The sequence below is a fragment of the Elephas maximus genome, chromosome X, assembly GCF_024166365.1.
Source record: "Elephas maximus indicus isolate mEleMax1 chromosome X, mEleMax1 primary haplotype, whole genome shotgun sequence".
In the NCBI taxonomy this organism is placed as follows: domain Eukaryota; kingdom Metazoa; phylum Chordata; class Mammalia; order Proboscidea; family Elephantidae; genus Elephas; species Elephas maximus.
The window spans coordinates 59,229,361-59,252,211 of record NC_064846.1 but is presented as its reverse complement, the minus strand read 5'-3'; positions in this window follow the sequence as shown (position 1 = coordinate 59,252,211).

Here is a 22,851-nt window from a genome sequence, read left to right as displayed (position 1 = left end):
AGCCGCCTGGGAAGCAGAGGGGAGGGTTCAGATAAATAAGAGAGAGTAGCGCCCTGGAATACAGACAAAGTTACTTATCTTGTTTGGTGATGACTGTTTTATCTGAGATTCCTGAGGGGTGTGCAGCCTGTGTGCATTGGCTGGGTTGAGCTTGCCCCCGAAGGTTAGGCCCGTGTCCCATGCTTGTGCTGTGTCAGAAGCCGTGGTCAGTTCCTCTGCTCCCAGTCCAAAGGCCATCGCCAAGGTTCCCCGGCTGGGTCGCCGCACTCCAGGCTACAAAACCAGTCGCCGCCTCCCGGTGACTTCTCTTCCTGTCAACCGCATTGCTGCGCTGCCTGCGTGCACTGGCTGGGCTTCCCCCGTGGTCACTTCTGGGGGCTAGGGCTGTGTCCCGTGTCTGCGCCGTCTCAGGATGCTGTGCTCAGCTCCCCTGCACCCAGTCCAAGGCCTGGCGCCAAGGTTTCCTGACTGAGATCCTGGCTCCAGGTTCCGAAAACAGTTGCTGCTTCCCCGTGGTTGTTCGTTCTCCGTCTCTGTCACTCAGGTCAACTCTTTAGATCTATGTTTGATGGTCAGGGTTTGTAGATTATCATGTATGTGATCGACTCACTAGTTTTTCCGAGTCTTTGTTGCAAGAGGGATCCGAGGTAGCTTCTACCTAGTCAGCCATCTTGGCCCCTCCTCCGCTTTTTTTCCTCTATAGTTCTTTTTATTTATTTATTTTATGGTGATTTAAGTGCAGGTTTACAATTCCAGTCAGTTTCTCATACAATTATGTATACACACATTGTTATATGATGGTACCTACTCTCCCTACGATGTGACAGCACACTGCTTCTCACTACCATGCATTTCCCGTGTCCATTCAAACAGCTCCTGTTGCCCTCTGCTTTCTCATCTTGCCTCCAGACAGGAGCCGCCCACATAGTCTCAGGTGTTTACTTGAGTTAAGAGGTAAAATCTTCACCAGTATCATTTAGTGTCTTATAGTCCAGTCCAATCCCTGTCTGAAGAGTTGGCTTCAGGAATGGTTCCAGTCTTGGGCTAACAAAGGGTCTGGGGACCATGACCACCAGGATCCTTCTAGTCTCAGTCAAGCCATTAAGTCTGGTCTTTTTATGAGAACTTGAGGTCTGCATCCCACTGCTGTCCTGCTCCCTCAGGGGTTCTCTGTTGTGTTCCCTGTCAGGGCAGTCATCGGTTGTAGTCGAGCACCATCTAGTTCTTCTGGTCTCGGGTTGATGGAGTCTCTGGTTTAAGTGGCCCTTTCTGTCTCTTGGGCTCATATTCTCCTTGTGTCTTTGGTGTTATTCTTTCTCCTTTGCTCCAGGTGGGATGAGGCCAATTGATGCATCTTAGACGGTTGTTTACTAGCTTTTAAGGCCCAGATGCCACTCACTAAAAGTGGGATGTGGAACATTTTCTTAATACACTTTGTTTTGCTGATTTACCTAGATGTCCCCTTAAGCCATGGTCCCCAGACTCCCACTCCTGCTACTCTGTCCCTTGAAGTGTTTGGTTGTATTCAGGAAACTTCCCAACTTTTGGTTTATCCCAGTTGTGCTGTCTTCCCCTGTATTGTGTGTTGTCCTTCCTTCCACCTAAAATAGCTCTTGTCTACTATCTAATTAGTGAATACCGCTCTCCCTCCCTCCCCACTCTAGTAACCATCAAAGAATGACTTCATCTGTGTTTAAACCTTTTCTTGAGTTCTTATAAGAGCAGCCTCATACAGTATTTGTCCTTTTGCAACTGACTAATTTCACTCAACATAATGCCTTCTGGATTCCTATATGTGATGAGATGTTTCACGGATTCATCATTGTTCTGTAACGTAACTTTGTATTCCATTGTGTGAAAATATCATAATTTGTTCATCTGTTCATCCATTCATCCGTTGATGGGCACCTTGGTTGTTTCCATCTTTTTGCTATTGTAAACAGTGCTGCAATGAACATGGGTGTGCATACATCTGTTCGCGTGAAGGCTCTTATTTCTCTAAGATGTACTTCAAGGAGTGGGATTGCTGGATCATATGGTAGTTCTATTTCTAGCTTTTTAAGGAACTGCCAAATCGATTTCTAAAGTTGTTTTACCATTTGACATTCCCGCCAGGAGTGTATAAGTGTTCCAGTCTCTCCACAACCTTTTCAACATTTATTATTTTATGTTTTTTGGATTAATGCCAGTTTTTTTTGTTGTTGTTGTTGGAGTGAGATGGTATTGCATTATAGTTTTGATTTGCATTTCTCTAATGGCTAATGATTATGAGCATTTCCTCATGTATCTGTTAGCCACTTGAATGTCTTCTTTGTTGGAGTGACCATTCATATCTTTTCCCATTTTTTAAAATTTTTATTGTTCTTTTAGTGAAAGTTTACAAATCAAGTCAGTCTCTCATACAAAAATTTACATACATCTTGCTATATACTCCTAGTTGTTCTCCACCTAATGAGGCAGCACACTCCTTCCCTCCACTCTCCATTTTCGTGTCCATTCAGCCAGCTTCTGGTCCCCTCTGCCCTCTCATCTCCTCTCCAGCAATTAGATGCCCACATAGTCTCATTTGTCTACTTGATCCAAGAACCTCACTTTTCACCAGTATCATTTTCTATCCCATAGTCCAGCCCCACCCCCATCTGAACAGTTGGCTTTGGGAATGATTACTGTCTTGGGCTAACAGAAGGTCTGGGGACCACGACTTCCGAGGTCCTTCTAGTCTCAGTCAGACCATTAAGTCTGGTCTTTTTACGAGAACTTGAGGTCTGCATCCCACTGCTCTCCTGCTCCCTCAGGGGTTCTCTGTTGTGTTCCCTGTCAGGCAGTCATCGGTTGTAGCCTAGCACCACCTAGTTCTTCTGGACTCAGTCCTTTGCCCATTTTTAAATCGGTTGTCTTTTAGTAGTTGAGGTTTTGCAGTATCTTGTAGATTTTAGAGATTAGATGCTGATTGGATTTGTCGTAGACAAAATTTTTTTTTTCCCATTCTGTAGGCAGTCTTTTCTCTCTTTTGGTGAAGTCTTTTAATGAGCATCAGTGTTTGGTTTTTTAGGAGCTCCCAGTTATCTAGTTTTTCTTCTGCATTATTAGTAATGTTTTGTATACTGTTTATGCCATGTATTAGGGCTCCTAGCATTGTCATTATTTTTTCTTCCATGAGCTTTATCGTTTTAGATTTTATATTTATGTCTTTGATCCATTTTGAGTTTGTGTTTGTGCATAGTGTGAGGTATGGGTCTTGTTTAATTTTTTTTGCAGATGGATATCCAGTTATGCCAGCACCATTTGTTAAAGGGACCATCTTTCCCCCATTTAACTGACTTTGGGCCTTTGTCAAATATCAACTGCTCATATATATTTTTTTTTCATATGTGGATGGATTTATATCTGGATTCTCAATTCTGTTCCATTGCTCTATGTGTCTGTTGTTGTACCACTACCAGGCTGTTTTGCCTAATGTGGCAGTATAATAGGTTCTAAAATCAGGTAGAATTAGGCCTCCCACTTTGTTCTTCTTTTTCAGTAATGCTTTACTTTTCTGGGTCCTCTTCCCTTTCCATATGAAGTTGGTGATTTGTTTTTCCATCTCATTAAAAAATGCCATTGGAATTTGGATCAGGATTGTGTTGCATGTAGAGCACTTTGGGTAGTACAGATATTTGCACAATGTTTGACACTATAATTCTTAAAACAGTTTGAATATTATATACTTAGCAACAAGGACAAAAAAAAACCTGTTGTCATCGAGTAAATTCCAACGCATAGAGACACTATGTTGTTGTTGTTGTTAGGTGCCGTCGAGTTGGCTCCAACTCATAGTGACCCTATGCACGACAGAACACTGCCAGGTCCTGTGCCATACTTACAATCGTTGTTATGTATGCTTGAGACCATTGTTGCTGCCACTGTGTCAATCCACCTCGTTAAGGGTCTTCTTCTTTTCTGCTGACCCTATATTTTGCCAAGTATGATGTCCTTCTCCAGAGTCTCTTGCCTCCTGACAACATGTCCAAGGTATGTAAGACACAATCTCGCTGTCCTTGCTTCTAAGGAACGTTCTGGTTGTACTTCTTCCAAGACAGATTTATTCGTTCTTCTGGCAGTCCATGGTATATTCATTATTCTTCACCAACACCACAAATCAAAAGCATCAGTTCTTCTTTGCTCTTCCTTATTCATTGTCCAGCTATCACATGCATATTACGCGATTGAAAACACCATGGCTTGAGTCAGGTGCACCTTCGTCTTCAAGGTGACATCTTCGCTCTTCAACACTTTAAAGAGGCCCTTTGCAGCAGATTTACCCAGTGCAATGCTACTTTTGATTTCTTGACTGCTGCTTCCATAGCTGTTGATTGTGGATCCAAGTAAAATGGAATCCTTGACAACTTCCATCTTTTCTCTGTTTATCATTATGTTGCTCTTTGGTCCAGTTGTGAGGATTTTTGTTTTCTTTATGTTGAGGTGCAATCCATACTGAAGGCTGTGGTCTTTGATCTTCATTAAAAAGTGCTTCAAGTCCTCTTCACTTTCAGCAAGGAAGGTTGTGTCATCTGCATAACGCAGGTTGTAAATGAGTCTTCCACCAATCCTGATGCCCTGTTCTTCTTCACGTAGTCCAGCTTCTCGGATTATTTACTCAGCATACAGGTAGAATAGGTATGGTGAAAGAATACAACCCTGACGCACACCTTTCCTGACTTGAAACCAATGAGTATCCCCTTGTTCTGTCCAAACAACTGCCTCTTGATCTATGTAAAGGTTCCTCATGAGCACAATTAAGTGTTCAGGAATTTCCATGCTTCACAATGTTATCCATAATTTATTATGATTCACACGGTCGAATGCCTTTGCATAGTCAATAAAACACAGGTAAACATTCTTCTGGTATTCTCTGCTTTCAGCCAGGATCCATCTGACATCAGCAATGCTATCCCTGGTTCCACGTCCTGTTCTGAAACCAGCCTGAATTTCTGGCAGTTCCCTGTCGATACACTGCTATAGGAGCTTTTGAATGATCTTCAGCAAAATTTCACTTGCATGTGATATTAATATTGTTCTATAATTTCCACATTCGGTTGGATCAGCTTTCTTGGGAATAGGCATAAATATGTTTCTCTTCCAGTCAGTTGGCCAGGAAGCTGTCTTCCATGTTTCTTGGCATAGATGAGTGAGCACCTCCAGCGCTGCATGTGTTTGTTGAAACACCTGAACTGATATTCTAGCAATTCCTGGAGCCTTGTTTTTCACCAATGCCTTCAGAGCAGCTTGGACTTCTTCCTTCGGTACCATTGGTTCCTGATCATATGCCACCTCTTAAAATGGTTGAATATCGACTAATTCTTTTTGGTATAATGGCTCTGTGTATCCCTTCCATCTTCTTTTGATGCTTCCTGTGTCATTTAGTATTTTCCCCATAGAATCCTTCACTACTGTGACTCGAGGCTTGAATTTTTTCTTCAGTTCTTTCAGCTTGAGAAACACCGAGCGTGTTCTTCCCTTTTGGTTTTCCATTTCCAGCTCTTTGCCCGTGTCATTATCATACTTTATTTTGTCTTCTCAAGCTGCCCTTTGAAATCTTCTCTTCAGTTCTTTTACTTCATCATTTTTTTTTCCTTTTCCTTTAGCTGCTCGACGTTAGAGAGCAAGTTTCAGAGTCTCCTCCAACAACCATCTTGATCTTTCTTTCTTTCCCGTCTTTACAATGACCGCTTGCTTTCTTCACGTATATGTCCTTGATGTCATTCCACAACTCATCCAGTCTTCGGTCACCAGTGTTCATTGTGTCAAAGCTATTTTTCAGATAGTCTCTAAATTCAGGTGGGATATACTCAAGGTCATATTTTGGCTCTTGTGGACTTGCTCTGATTTTCCTCAGTTTCAGCTTGAACTTGCATATGAGCAATTGATGGTCATCCACAGTCGGCCCCTGGCCTTGTTCTGACTGATGATATTGAGCTTTTCCATCATTTCTTTCCACAGATGTAGTCAATACAGATTATCTATAGAGACACTATAGAACAGAGTAAAACTACCCTATAGGATTTACAAGGAGAAGCTGTTTGATTCGAACTGCTGACCCTTTGGTTAGCAGCTGTAGCTCTTAAGCACTGCACCATTAGTGTTCCAATGATATATTTAGAAGTGTGTACTTTTGTGTATGCTGGTGTTTACCCTGCTTGATGCTTTTGGAGGTTCTTGGATAAGTGGTTTGTTGTATGTCATGAATTTCAAACAATTCTTACCCATTATTCTTTGAATACGTTTTCTGCTGTCTTCTTTTTCTCTTCTCCTTCTGGGATTCCAGTTGTCTGTTTTTAAGACAGTTTTTATTGTCCAACAGCTCTTGGATGATTTGTTCCTTTTTTAAAATATTTTTTCTCCCTGTGTTTTAGTTTTGGTTATTTCTATTGACTTAACTTTAAGTTCATGGATTCTTTCACTGAGTGAGCTGAGTCTATTAATGTGTCTTTCAAAAGGATTCTTTATCATGGTTAGTGTGTTTTTATTTTCTAACATTTCCATTTGAATGGGAATTTGTTAACCATTGAATTTTATTTTCTAATGTCAACTTCATTGTAAGCCTTAAGTTTCCCTTTTGCATTGTGCCTCAGAAAGAGTATCAGTCTTGCAAATTACTTGCTCATTAAAGAATTTTTAGACTAGTGGGAATGTAGAGTGGGATCAATTCTCTGTTGTTTTGATTAAGTCTCAGCATCAGCAGGTACTTTTACCCAGGGGCTAATGAAATGGCCATCTCAGTGGTGCTTCTCCCCCGTGATAGTTCTGAACTTAGAACGTATTTCTACTCCTCTCTACTACCCATCCTTCCTGTTCCTTTCTACCCATCCTTCCTGTTCCTTTCCCCCAGGAGTAATTGACTACAGCCTTCAATATGGATTACATCTCAACATAAAGAAAACAAAAATACTCCCGACTGGACCAGTAAGTAACATCACGATAAATGGAAAGTACTGAAGTTGTCAAGGACTTCATTTTATGTGGGTCCACAATCAACACCCATGGAAACAGCAGTCGAGAATTGAAACAACACATTGCATTGGACAAATCTGCTTAAAGTGTTCAAAAGCAAATATGCCACTTTAAAGACTAAGGTTTGCCGGACCCAAGCCATGGTGTTTTCAATCGTCTCATGTGCATATGAAAGCTGGGCAATGAATAAGGAAGACCGAAGAAGAAATGATGCCTTTAAATTACGGTGTTGGCGAACAATATTGAATATACCATGGGCTGCCAAAACAACAAAAAAAAATCTGTCTTGGAGGAACTACAGCCAGAATGCTCCTTAGAAGCGAGAATGGTGAGACTTCATCTCACATACTTTGGATATGTTATCAGGAGGGATCAGTCCCTGGAGAAGGACATCATGCCTGGTAAATTATAGGGTCAGAAAAAAGAGGAAGACCCTAAACAACATGGATTGAAATGGTGGCTGCAACAATAGGCTCAAGCATAACAAATCATGAGACTTGCACAGGACAGGGCAATATTTCCTTCTGTTGTACATAGTCTTGCTATGAGTCAGAAGCCACTGGACGGCACTTAATAACAACAGCTATCATTAAGACTTACATGATATTTGTTCTTTCTGCGTTTCACCACCTATTCAGTCAACAGCAATATCGAAGGCAATAAATAAATAAACCCACCTTTCCATTCCCGTATAGGTCTTTATTTTCCCAAACATATTCATTTTTTAATATCTAAAAAAGAAGAGAAGTATCTGTGTTAATGTGATTTATCTTAAAACATTCATTAAGCAATTTTTATATAAATGTGACATTTTGGGGGAGAGGAATACAAATTCAAATAAGCTTAATGTCTAGAGTGGTAGTTTTCCGAAGGTTCTTTGTAATGCCATGCATTTAGTCCTTGTCAATAAAGCAAAACAAAACTACAGTTTCTTCTTGTTGTTTACAAGAGTGTGCCTCCTGGACTCTGGGTTTTGGTAATAAATCTACCAAAAAAAAGTGGAAGCTATAAAATCAGGTAATTACTAGTTGCACGCACTTGGCCAACTAATTTAACTATTCTCAGCCTCAGTTATTATAACTCTTATAAGTACATCCAACTCAGCGTGGGCTGAAGAAACAGAGAAAAGACTGCTAAAAATGAACTAGAATCAAGCTTTTCTCTGCTTAGTGCACTAATAGTACTCCTTAGTTTCACCTATACTAAGTTCTCAATTACAAGTAATGGTGTTCTAGAGCTGGCTCAAGAGAGCAACAGTTAAATTTTTAAAGTTTGCGAGGTTGTTTTTAAATCACTGGTAGGTTGAAACCAGCCACAATGTAAGTATTTATACTAGCAAAGGCTACAAAGCAGAGCTTTTCCCACCTTTAGAGAGTTTACCAGCACACCACTGCATATTCCTCAGAAATTCGATCATGTGTAACCCATAAAGCCCTGGATGGATTAAAACTTTTGAGCTCTCCATATAACATCTTATTCAAGATCAGAAGAAATGGATATGCTGGTTGACAAGTAAAAACAATAAGGGTCGTTAGTCCACCTCATTCACAGTATAACAGCAATGTGTGTAGATACTTGCCAGTATAGTACAGTCTGGCTTTTCATTCTCTGGCATTACTGAGCAACTTCAGGAAAACCTGCATTTATGAGTAAAAAAAATAAGCACCAAAAAGTTACCAAGCTATCTTATTTATGCAAATTGGATAATAGAAGAAGTACAGAATAAGGATCTAATTAGAAGTGTAGAATATTGTGAAATGTTAGTCAACCTAATTTTTCTGTAATAGAAATTTTAATCCTAATTTTTAACAATTTCACAGAATATTAAATTTCAGGTAAATAATCTCAAACTTGTCTTTCTCTTTTAAAAGAAAAGTTTGCTTCTTTATTTCTACAATATAAATGCAATTACATGATAATTATAGAAAATTTGGAACATACAGAAAAATAAATCACCCAGCCTTCACCCCCAAAGATAACCACTGTTTAGTGTTTCATTGTATTTCCTTCTAGATTTGATTTTTTCCCTTTTTTTGACGTTCATTTCTATATCTGCTATTTGCATAAAGTATAGGTATGATCATATGACATACTACATAGGTATTTTTGTACAGATTATTTCAAAATCCATTCAAATTATTAAAGCCTTGCATTCTTAGTGTGGAAACCAGAGAAAAATACATTAAAGAGAAGTGCATTAAAAAACAAGGAAAAATACAACCTAAATTATGCTAATTACATTAGAAAGATTTTAGAAAAATGCACCAAAATGTTAACAGTATTTATTGCTAGCTCGTAATTATTTTGTCTTTTAAAATACACAGCATAAAAATGCAATATCATAATTGAGACTAGATTGTATGTACAGATATTTAAGCACAGTAAAAATGAACATTCACAGGTACTTGAGGGAAGATGGTAAGAGGAAGCTTCTTACAGATAATACCTACTACTTGTAAATTATTAGCCTTGTCCAATTAAAAAAGAGTTATTTAACATGAGTTTCTAAAATGCAGAAAATCACTTCTCAAGTATTTTTTACAAAAAAAAATGGTTACTATATTGCTCTAAAATTTTACTTTTTTGGATTTTATTATCATTTCTGTTTACAAATTTTCCTGGCAGAATGTCTCCATTCAGTGTAGCAATCATTGTTGGCAAATATCAGAGTACAAAATTACTATTTACTGTCTTCAAGGGTCAAAAACATACAAAGAGATTCTAATTGCTTCTTGGTTGAATATTTTCTTTCATGTGACTTACTTTCCAAGAAGAGATAACATCAACCTAGACCACAAATTAATCCTGAAAATTTCAAACTCCTATGCCAAATTTAAGGCAAAGGTTCTCTCTCAGCAATTCTGTACCCAGTTAAACCCTTCATGATGCCCATCCTATTCTCCTTGGTCATGTTCCTTGGTAGGCAAAATTCTAAGATGGTCCCCCAAGATTTGCAGCCCCAGCTGTATACACACCTTCTCCCATTTGTTCAATCAAACCCTAATCTAGGCACCCTTCTAGTAAAGGGGTTTTGTAGATGTAATTAAAGTCCCAAATCTGTTGATCTTAAAATAGGAGATTATCCAGGTGGACCCAACCTAATTGCATCAGCCCCTTTAAAGCAGAATTTTCTGTAGGTAGTCACAGAAAAGTAAGTCACAGGGATAGAGAGATGTGCTTTGGACTGCCTGAAAGAAAGCCAACATCCATAATGTTATCTGCCTATTGGGGCCATGTGACAAGGAACTGTGGGAGTCCTCTAGGAGCAGAGAACAGTCCCTGCCTACATATAAAAGAAAAACACAATCGTCAGTCCTACGAATTCAAGGAACAGAGTTCTGCCAATAACCTGTGAGCAAGAAGGAAGACTCTAAGACAAGATGAGAACCCCAGTCTCAGCCATACCTTAATTTCAGCCTGGTGAGGCCCTAACCAGAGGATCCAACCATGCCATGACTGCACGTCTCATCTATAAAAGTTTTGAGAGAAAAATGATACAACCAAACTAACAAACAAAAAACAACTTGTATGGTTTTAGTCTGTTATGTATCTAGTATTTTATTACAGAGAAATAGAAAACTAAAACAATTTAAGAGGTAAATCATTTCAGTTATTTATCCTTTCACATATCTTTCTCTCTACAATTCTCTGTGCTTCTGTTCCCTGATAAAAATTCATTATCCTTCCCTTCCTTTCTGACCTTTCTACTGTGTTCTCTGGAAATCAAGATCTATGGTTAACAGACATCTCTATGATTTAAATATCTTCATTGAAATGTTCTTTCTATTCTTTTGTTTTAACTAAAACAAGTTCTTCCCCATGAAAACATTTTTACCTACAGTTTTATCAAGTTGAGACTACTCATTCTCCCATACACTGTGAAACTCATGAGTAAAGAATAATAGCTATTATAATAAACTTCTACTGAGTATTTACTGTGTGTCAAGTACTATTCTAAGGAATTTTGGGAGCAATTGTTAGTTAATTTCTCAATATCAACTCTTTCATTCTTATTTACTAATGTTGTTAGTTGCCATTGAGTCAATTCTGACTCATGGTGACCCTATGTGTGCAGAGTAGAACTGCTTCAGAGGGTTTTCAAGGCCGTGACCTTTCAGAAGCAGATCACTAGACCTGACTTCCAAGGCACCTCTGGGTGGTTTGAACAGTCAATGTTATGGCCAGTAATCAAGTCCTAACCATTTGTGCCACACAGGGCCTCCTTCCATGCTAATCCAGAAATCCAAACCAACCCCCTTGCCTTGGAGTAGATTCCAACTCATAGCAATCCTATAGGACAGAGTAGACTTGCCCCATATGGTTTCCGAGAAGCAACTAGTAGATTTGAACTGCTGACCTTTTTGTTACTAGCCGAGCTCTTAACTACTATGCCACCAGGGCTCCATTCCATACTGATAAAATCCCAATATTGTTAGGAAAACAAAGTTCCCCCTTTGCAGATAGGTGGTCATGTGGCAGAGTTCTAGCCAATGAGAAATAAGAAAATTTGGGTTGGACTTCTTGGAAAGATTTTTAGACATAGAGAGGACATAATTGTCCTCAAAAAGTCTTGGTGGTAGAGTTATTAAGCAACTTGACTGCTAACCAAAAGGGAGACAATTCAAACCCACCAGCCAAATCAATCTGAGGTAAATTGGATGGGCAATTGACATCAGCTGTTTGCTATTTGCCCTTTTGGTGAAACTAAGTTGCATTGCTTTTGGGGAGGGGGGATGCTGGGAGGAGTTGAAGAAAAGTAGTCATCTTGCAAACATGAAGACTAGAATCACTTCCAAAAGCAGGTAGACCCGAAAAACAGATGGAGATTAAGAAACTGATAACAGCATGAAGTCCTTGCCAGCCTGAATTGTCTAGTTACAAAATTCTTCTTATGTCAAGAAAGCAAACAAAAAGAAGCCAAACTCTGACTATGTTCATTTAAGTTAGGTTTTCTGGTCCTTGTAGCTGGACCTGTCCTTAACTGATGCAGCATATTTTATATTAAGTAAATCATTAAATTCGCAAAACATTGTAAGGTGAGTACAATTATTATCCTCATTTTAGAAATAAAGAAACAGAGGCACAGAGAATACATGTAAATTTTTCAAGGTTACGCAGCTATGTGTGGGCCCAACATTTGAACCTAGGCAATTTGACTTCAGATTCCACACTCTTAATTTCAATGCTATGCTGTCCTAGTCCTACTCTTAATGCTTCCAAGTTAGTATTTCTCCACCATCATGTAAAATTCCTGCCCTTTTAAGATCTGTGCCATATGGCTGTATCAATCTCTAAATATTCACTTTACTGTCATATACTCAGCTCCTAACAACTTACCCACATTAATTGAAACTTTTGAGATTTGGTTTCTAGTCTTTACCTCCACATTGGGCCTTGCCATTTATTTTCATGACTTTCTCGGACTCTTCATCATCAACCTTCCTACACTATGTTAGCCAAGCATTCACTTAATCCAATGGATACACAGTGCACCCAGTAAACTTCCACAATGGCATTGCCTCTCAAATCCTAAATTCATATGTTATATTGTGCAATCACAATACTCTATTTTATATTCTCTAAGTCACTCCCACTGGACCAATAAGCAACATCATGATAAATGGAGAAAAGATTGAAGTTGTCAAGGATTTCATTTTGCTTGGATCCACAATCAACACCCATGGAAGCAGCAGTCAAGAAATCAAACAACAAGTTGCATTGGGCAAATCTGCTGCAAGAATACTCTTTGAAGTGTTGAAAAACAAAGATGTTACTTTAAGGACTGAGGTGCTCCTGACCCAAGCCATAGTGTTTTCAATTGCCTCATATGGATGCGAAAGCTGGGCAATGAATAAGGAAGACTGAAGAAGAATTGACACCTGTGAATTATGGTGTTGGCAAAGAATATTGAATGTACCATGCACTGCCAAAAGGCTGAACAAATCTGTCTTGGAAGAGGTACAGCTGGAGTGCTCATTAGAAGCGAAGATGGTGAGACTTTGTCTCACATACTTTAAATATGTTATCAGCAGGGATCACTTCCTGGAGAAGGACATCATGCTCGGTAAAGTAGAGGGTCAGTGGAAGAGAGGAAGACTCTCAACGAGATGCATTGACACAGTTGCTGCAACAATGGGCTTATGCATAACTATCTTGAGGATAGTGAAGGACGGGGCAGTGTTTCATTCTATTGTACATAGGGTTGCTGTAAGTTGGAACTGACTTGATGGTGCCTAACAACAAAAAATCACTTCCAATATGCCTTTTCCTTTAACTGAGGTCACTCAAGCTTTCTACTTTCCTCCCACCTGTCAACCATCTTTCCTCTCTTATTTTAACATTCTCCCACTCATCTGTCAGTTTGTCGTTCTGTGGGGACTTGAATGTTGCTGTGATGCTGGAAGCTATGCCACTGGTATTCAAATACCAGTGGGGTCACCCATGATGGACAGGTTTCAGCTGAGCTTCCAGACAAAGACAGACTAGGAAGAAGGACCCAGTGTCCTACTTCCAAAAAGAATTAGCCAGTGAAAACCTTATGAATAGCAGTGGAACATTGTCTGATATAGTGACAGAAGATGAGTCCCTCAGGTTGGAAGGCACTCAAAAGGCTACTGGGGAAGAACTGCTTCCTCAAATAAATGGCCTCAAGCATAACAATGATTGTGAGGATGGTGCAGGACCAGGCAGTATTTTGTTCTATTGAATATTGGGTAGCTATGAGACAGAGTCAACTCAATGGCACCTAACAACAGCAACAATTAAATCTTTTCAATTACATTTGCTTCCATCCCATCGTTCTCGCAGAACTCTATTCCTGCAGTCTTCTCACTGCCAATATCTAGTAGTAGAGAAAATCACATAATAAAAGTTAAAAAAAAAAACTCATTACCTTTCAGTCAATTTCAACCCCTAGTGACCCTGTAGGATATAGTAGAACTGCCTCATACAGGTTCCAAGGAGCAGCTGGTAGGATATAGTAGAACTGCCTCATACAGGTTCCAAGGAGCAGCTGGTGGATTGGAACTGCTCATCTTTTGGTTAACTGACGATCTTTTGGTTAGCAGCCAAATGCTTAACGACTGTGCCACTAAAAAAAAAAAAGAAAGGGCTCACAAAAATATCTTGGACTTGGACTTTTCCTGACTCTTTCAAATTGTTTTTTTCAAAATTCTAACCTTTTCATCACCTTATCACTTTTACCAGATGCCTTTCCTTCTACTTCAGACAGAAAATTGAATACACCAAGCAGGAATTGCCTTAATTTTCTTCTATCAATACTATGTATGTCTTCTATCTTGAAAAGATTCATGAACCATTTATACCATTTCTTAAAAATTTTCTCCTATTACCTTCCCCCAATTTTTTCCATTCTCTAAAGTAGTGGAATTTTAGTTAATTCCCAGCTTCCTCTTCAACTTTTATAAAAATTTTGTTAAATTAAGTAAACCTATTTCTTTGTTTATAAGTTGAGGGTCATCCCCTTATTCTAATGTAAATTATTTTTTTCTTTTTATTGTTCGTTCCTTTTGTCCATTTTTGTGGAATTCAGCATTTGGAGGTTGGCAACATGCTCCTACATTGCTGTTTCTTCAATGCCCGGGTCTTTAAAAAAAAAAAAATTAATCAGGAATGATTTCTTTCATTATTGCCATAGTGATCAAACTTTTTTCATTTATTCTTCTTATACTAGTTTTCACTGCTTTTCATCCACATTTCCATACCACTAACATCACATTTATTCTTTGTCATTAAGGACTGCATTCTGAGAGAGCTTCTCAAGTTAGGCCTGATATCATTGATTTAATTTTCTATATACTTAATTATATATTTATTGCCTCTGGTAAAGATCTTATTTCTCCTTTAGTTTTCCTGGAGTCTTTCCTAATCTTATCTTAATCATTCGTATATTCAGCTCTGATTATTGTCTCCTTTTAGCTTTCTACTCCCATTTTAGAGGCCTTGTCTGTATTGTATTATATTGCTGGAGTTGTAACAATGTTTTGTATATACTTTTCTGGTTCCTTTAAGAAATTCTTTACTAAATTCATTCTTTATCCTCCAGCTCTTTAGGAAAGTAAAGAATTTCTTCACAAGCCTCATGTTGTTTTTGCTATCGTTATTATTGCTGTTTTCTCTTTACTCATTCTTAAAGTCGCTATTATACAGTCACTTTGCTGGCCATTACTTAGCCACACTATCATTCCACTTAACGCTGGCAGAATTCTTTTCTTAGACCTACATTGGGAAAGAAGTTGCATATGCTTAGCTCTCAGTTCAGTTTCCAGTCTTTCTCCTAAGATTGGTTTACCTTACTTAAAAAGTAAGAAAAAAAATTCTTTTTTCCTACTTTCCACTGACTAGGTATCTGACATTCTAAAAAAAGAAAAAAGGACTATAAGCAGAGGTATAACGCTCAGTACACACCATTCTCCAGAATTTTTTGTCACTAGGTCCTTCCCACCCCATGACTCCAGCACTGATTGGTTGGAATATATCACCTAAGATTATAAGATGCAAAGTGCCAGAATTTGTTCTCTTCCTACAAGCAGTTCTGTTGTTTTAAGTCTCTAAATTTTAATGGAAGATACTCAAGAAACAAAGACATGACTCCTTCAAACAGTACGCATTAGAAGGATGGTGTGCTATTGATACAGACCTATTGTAGCTAACAGGATGATCTTTCTAAAGTATTGCTTTCACCATACTGTGCCCTATTGGAATATTTGCAGTATAAAATCTAATTCTTTGATTGACATTGAAAGATCACTTGAATAAGACAGTGCATCTCCTTATCAGAACTTTTACTAGTACCACATCCCTCTTTATTTCACTCTACCTACCCCTCAGTTTTCAAGCCCAGTCATAAAGCTTACCATTGTTGGTAGAACTCTGTCATGGATTGAATTATGTCCCCCCATAAAGGAGCGTATTAACTTGGTCAGGCCATGATTCCCAGTATTGTGTGGTTGTCCTCCATTCTGTGATTGTAATTTTATGTTAAAGAGGATTAAGGTGGGATTGTAACACCCTTACCCAGGTCACATCCCTGATCCAAATTAAAGGGAGTTTCCCTGGGTGAGGCCTACACCACCTTTTAGCTCTTAAGAGATAAAAAGGAAAGGGAAGTAAGCTGAGTGTTGGGGACTTCATACCACCAAGAAAGAAGCACCATGAGCAGAGCACGTCCTTTGGACTCAGGTCCCTGCGTGAAGAAGCTTCTAGTCTGGGGGAACATTGATGAAAAGGCTGACAGAAAGAGAATGTCTTCCCCTGGAGCTAATGCCCTGAATTTGGACTTTTAGCCTACTTTACTGTGAGGAAATAAATTTCTCTTTGTTAAAGCCATCCACTTGTGGTATTTCTGTTATAGCAGCATTATATGACTAAGACAGCACCTAACAAGAACAACAATATTCCTTTAAGACTGTTGGAGCGGGCACTCTGAATTTGGACTTTTAGCCTCCTAGACTGTGAGAGAATAAATTTCTCTTTGTTAAAGCCATCCACTTGTGGTATTTCTGTTATAGCAGCACTAGATGACTAAGACAGGCTCTATCTTGTGAAATGCATAACTCTTATTTCCCATATTCTATGCCCTTTAGAAAGTAAGCTCCATGAGAGCAGGTACTGTACTTAACTTTTTTTCCTTTTCTTTTTATTATATTTTATTTTCCAGAGCCTACGAAGGCCACATTTGTGTTCGTTTTTATCTTAAAGGCATGAAATTATGTGGTTCTTATATGGTTGTTCCTATGAGTCAGAATCGACTCGGTGGCAACAGGTTTTGGTTTATATAGTTGTTGTTAGTCACATTTGAGTCAATTCGGACTCATGTTGAGGAAATGTGTGCAGAGTAAAACTGTTCCATAGGGTTTTCAAGGCTGTGATCTTTAGGAAGCAGATCACCAGGTCTGTCTTCCAAGGTGTGTCTGGGTGGGTTTGAACCACCAACTTTTTGGTTAGTAGTCAAGTGCTTAGCCATTTGTGCAACTCAGAAATTCTCCTCTTATATAGAATTATCAATAAATACTTGTCAAACAAATGTATAAATATTTATTTATTGACTGAGTGAATATCTCTGTCATAGACTCTGTGAGGACTTTTCATACATTTATGAGAATTAACCTATAACCTCTAAGCATTTTTCAAGTCCCCTCCTATAAAGATTGGGGACAACCATCACAACCATCACAATTTCGCAATTTTTATATAAGTAAGAAAATTGATAAGTGGTGCTTATATATTGCAAAAGTGGAAAAGAAAGGAAAAATGTTTCAATTTATATGAGGAAAAGATGTAAGATACATTACGTACCTCAGAAATATATCTAAAAATTGGTCTGGTAAAAGGTTTGGTTTTGTATTCTTTATGCTTTTGATTTTAAATAGGAAACACTGTACCGTATTCTATAATGTGTGCATTGGAGAGCTCCTCAAACCTAAATTTTAATCTAATCTTTACTAACTGAACATGTGACCTCGGGCAAGTCACAGTTTCATCATTTACAAAGTGCATATTCTTAACAACCTCACAGGGTTTTATGAAGATCAAATGAAATAATAAATGTAGAATAATTTTGTAAAACTGTAAAACATTATTTAAATGTAAGAGACTATCATCACTACCAATAAAGAGTCAAAAAAGAAATCTCAGTAAAACAAAATGAGAAATTCCACAAGACAATGTGGTATCAAGTGCCATGTAATAATGCCTTTTTAAAATCTTGAGTGGCAGGATATCACTTAGCCATAAGGAAAAATGAAGTCCATGCCACGACACGGATGCCTTGAAAAAATTATGCTGAGTGAAGTAAGTTAGTCACAAAAGGACACTGTATGATCTCACTTATATGAAATAGGTGTATATGTATATAGAAACCAAAGCTTATTAGTGGTTACCAGGGGCGGAAGGGAGGCAGAAAAGAGGAGCCACTGTTTAGGGGGCACAATTTATGTTAATGGTGGTGGATTAAAAAGGATAGTGATGAAGGTTGCACAACATGAAGAATGTAATCAATTTCATTGATTTAAAAATGTGTATTTGTTGAAATGGCAAATGTTTTCTTATGTATATTTGTACCACAATAAAGAAAAAAAATTCTTGAATGTCAAGAGACAGTATATCTATTAAATTAGGGTTGCCAGGTAAAATATAAGATTCAAAATTAAATTTGAATTTCAGATAAACAACAACTATTTCTTTTTAGTAGATGTATGCCCCATGAAATACTTAGGATATACATACACTAAAAAAAAAAAAGTCACAGCACATACCATGTAATATTTGGGACGTACTTATACTAACCAAAAAAAAAAACAAACCCGTTGCCATTGAGTTGACTCCTACTCATAGTGACTCTATGGGACAGAGCAGAACTGCCACTTAAGGTTTCTAAGGCTGTAAATCTTCACAGAAGCAGACTGCCACACCTCTGTCCCTTAGAGCGCTTGGTGGATTCAAACCTCCGGCCTTTCAATTGGCAGTTGAGCACTTAACCGCTGCGCCACCAGGGCTCCTTATACTAAAATAGCAAAATAGCATTCTTTTGTTTTGTTTCATCAAAACTTGACTGAAATTCAAATTTAACTGGGAATTCTGCATTTTCATTTGCCAGATCAGGCAAGTCTAATTAAATATTTGAAGTGATCAATATTTTCAGGATATAGGAGAAAAGCCTCTATTCGATAGTGTTGTTTCTTATTACACTTGAAACTGATGGTCCAGGAAACTATTATGGATAAAACAATAAACAGTTTCCATTTGTTACTCAAGAAGCAGGATTACATGTACATGCCATTTTCAAACACAATTGTTTGAAAATGTCGTAAGCCTTCTAGGAAGTAACCTATACTGGAATCAAAGTTCAGTAATTAATTTATAATCAGGCATCTGGAAAATAAAAAATAATAATCAAAAAGGAAATACTCCTAAAAACAGTAAGAAAATCTAGTAGAGTGGGAATATTTACAAATAAACATACAAAAATCAAAAGTCTTCTGATATTAAAAAAAAAAAAACCCACAGAAGATAGAACAGAAAAGACAAAATAGGAGTAGATTTGAACGAATTAAAAGACATACCATATTCTTAGATAGGAAGACTTAGTATCATAAAGGTGTAAATTATCCACTTAATTTGTAAATTTAATGTGATTCTATCCAGTTTTTTTCTAAAGCTAGACAGTTTGATTATAAATTAATATAGAAGAATTTAAAAACCTAGAGTAATTATAAACACCCTGAAAAAAAATCATGAAGGGGGTTACCCTACTAGATGTGAAAACATACTTTAAAACCTCTATAATTAAAACAGTATAATATTGAGTATATATCTAAGACTAGAATTGCTGAGTCATAGGGTCTGCATATGTTTAGCTTTGGGAAATACTGCTGAACAGTTTCCCAATGTGTTGTTACCAGTTTACAAGCAGTGCATGAGATGTGTGTTTACCCAACATCTTCACTAAATTTTGTCATTGTTTGTCTGATCTTTTTAGCCACTATGATTGGGAATGTGGTGGTACCACGTTGTGTTTTTAAATAACATTTCTGATATGATTAATAAGCACCTTTTCATATGCTTATTTTTTTTTGATATGCTATTTCCTTTGGGTGCTTATTTAAGTCATATATTTCCATATTTCTGCTGAGTTGTCTACTTTTTCTTTTTGGTGTGTAGTCATGCATTATATATTCTGGAAGGGAGAAATATTTTCTCCACTCCAGTTTGCTTTTTGCTCTCTTACTGGTATCTTTTGATGAACAGAAGTTCTTAATATATTCAAATTTATCATTTTTTATAGGTAATGTTCTATGTATGCTGTTTAAAGAAACCCTGGTGGCATCGTGGTTAAGTGCTATGGCTGCTAACCAAAAGGTCGGCAGTTCGCATCCACCAGGTACTCCTTGGAAACTCTATGAGGCGGTTCTACTCTATCCTATAGGGTTGCTATGAGGACAAAGGGTTTGGTTTTTTTGGTTTGGGTGCTATTTAAGAAATTGTTACTTTACCCAAATCATAAAGTTATTCTCCTATGTCTTGTTTTACTTTTTACATTTATTGGAATGGGGCAAGATGGAGTCAAGATTAATTTTCCGTTTGGATATCTGATTGACTCGCAGCATTTATTGAAAAGACTACCATTTTTCCATTGCACTGCAATGGAACATTTGTCATATATCAAGTGAGTGTATATGAAGGAGGTCTCTTCTGCAATCTTTATTATATTTCTTTGATCTATATAAATATTCTTTCACCAATGTCTTAATTACTATAATTTTTTGAAGAAACTGCATATATCTGCTCAAAGAACAAGTACAAGAAATTTTATACTAGCATTAACCTTATTAACTAAAACCTGGAAATTACTAAATTATCATTAAGATTAAGGTGGGTATATAAACTGATATGTTCAAATAATGGAAAATTATATTGAATGAATGGACTATAATTATATACAATAATAAACATGAATCCAGTAAACATAATATTAAGTGGAATAAATCAGATATGAAATAATAGATTCTACATGATTCAATTCATATAGACTGATTAAACATGAAAACTTAAACTATCTTGTTTAGAATTTAGGATTGTGGTTACCCTTGGGACTAATGGCTGGAAAGTGAATTAATGGCACTTCTAGGATTCTGGTAATGTGTTTCTTAATCTTGGTTTTCACTTTATGAGAATTCACCAAGCTGTACACTTATGATTAGTGCACTATTCTGCATACATGTTATCTTTCAATGAAAGTGGTTTCTAAGAAACACCATGTATGTCAAGGGAGATGGGGCCAAGATGACAGAGTGGTCAGATGCTTCCTGTCGTCCCTCTTACAACAAGCAACCCCCCCTCAAAAAAAAAAACAAGCAAATCAATTATTATGACAATCTTGGAGCCCGGAATATCAAAGGCAAAGTTGAGGAATCGGACTGAGTGGCCAGGGGAGGGAGAGATGGTTCAGAAGCTGAAAGGAGTTGCCTGACCTGTCCCGGCGGAAATCATCACCCTGCAGGCTGGGGTTGGCTGGTGCCAGCGGTGAGGCAAGCAGTGGTGTCGGGATGCGTTTTCCACATCAGGAGAGACCAAATGGTGGAGAGTCTACTCATGCCTCCAGAATCAGTGAAAAGCAGCACTGAATCCGCAAAAGATAAGTATCTGCATCTAACCTACCATGCAGGTCAAAAATCATCCCCTTGGGAAAAACCTCTTTCCCACTTACCTGCCCACTTCCTGCTCTGCACTGGGCCTGAGCCAGCTTCAGAGATTGCTACATCCCCTGGGCCAGAAGTAGGACCCATCATGAGCTCTGAGCCATACTCCCGGCATTGGACAGGGAACAATTTAACAAACAGGGAGAAAATAATCTACAAGCTCACCTAAGCCAGGAACTTATGGCAGATACAGCTCCTTTGCCTAGGAACAAGCATAAGGGGTCCATGGACTTTGAATGCCTTTCACCCCTATATAGAACTGTGTGGGCCCGTTTCAACAGGGTAGGCTGTCATTAGCACAGTACAACAGGGTATATACCTGAAGTCTAACTTCAACTGTTTCAGCTATATGGTGGAGAGGCAGGTTTGCGATATTTGACACTGCTCTACCTATTAAGCCAGGTCTTCACCTACCCATATCAGGGGCCTGAGGACTGGTGTCTCCACCCACACCACCTAACCTCCTGTGACAGGGGTACAAGAATAAGTGGTGCTTCCCAGTCCTTACAGTCAACAGGATTGGGTGCCTGTAGTCTGGCTGCAAAACCCACCTACCTACACACTAGAAAACAAGGACATGCTTTCCTCACAGACACACAGGGGCAGCTCTCAGCCCCCTGCCTTGCTCAGTGGATGACCCCCTACCAAAGCCAGATACCTGTGCCTACACTAATCACCCTGTCTGTCTAGGACTGTAGGTGAGAGCCTACAACACACACTTGGTGGCTGACTGCCTGGACACCTGAGCTGAATCCATACAAGAAAATTAAATGGACTCCTGGGCTCACATACCTAATAACAGATCTAACCACCCGGTGACAGGATGTTAAAGCTTCAAAGGCACCAATAATCAAACTAGCTCACATGAGCAGCCTATTTGGGCATATAAAAGAAAAAGTACGTCATTGGCACGTGAATGGATAGACAGACCGATAGAATAGAATACAATGTTTATAAATAGACTGAAATGAATAAGAAACTTTATCGTTGTCATTGTTGTTCTTAGGTACTCTCAAGTTGGTTCTGACTCATAGCGACCCTATGTACCACAGAACGAAACACTGCCCAATCTTGTGCCATGCTCACAATCATTATGCTTGAGCCCATTGTTGCAGCCACTGTGTCAATTCATCTCATTGAGGGTCTTCTTCCTCTTTTACACTGACTCTGTACTTTACCAAGCATGATGTCCTTCTCCAGGGACTGATCTCTCCTGGCAACATGTCCAAAGTAAGACACAGTCTCACCATCCTTGCTTCTAAGGAGTATTCTGGTTGTACTTCTTCCAAGACAGATTTGTTCCTTCTTTCGACAGTCCATGGTATATTCAATATCAGTCAACAACACCACAATTCAAAGGCATCAACTCTTTTTTGATCTTCCTTATTCATTGTCCAGGTTTTGCATGCATATGATATGATTGAAAATACCATGGCTTGAGTCAGACACACCTTAGTCTTCAAGGTGACATCTTTGCTTTCTGACATTTTAAAGAGGTCCTTGGCATCAGATTTGCCCAATGCAATGCATCTTTTGATTTCTGCTTCCATGGGTGTTGATTGTGGATCCAAGTAAAATGAAATCCTTAGCAACGTCAGTCTTCTCCATTTATACTGATGTTGCTTATTGGCACAGTTGT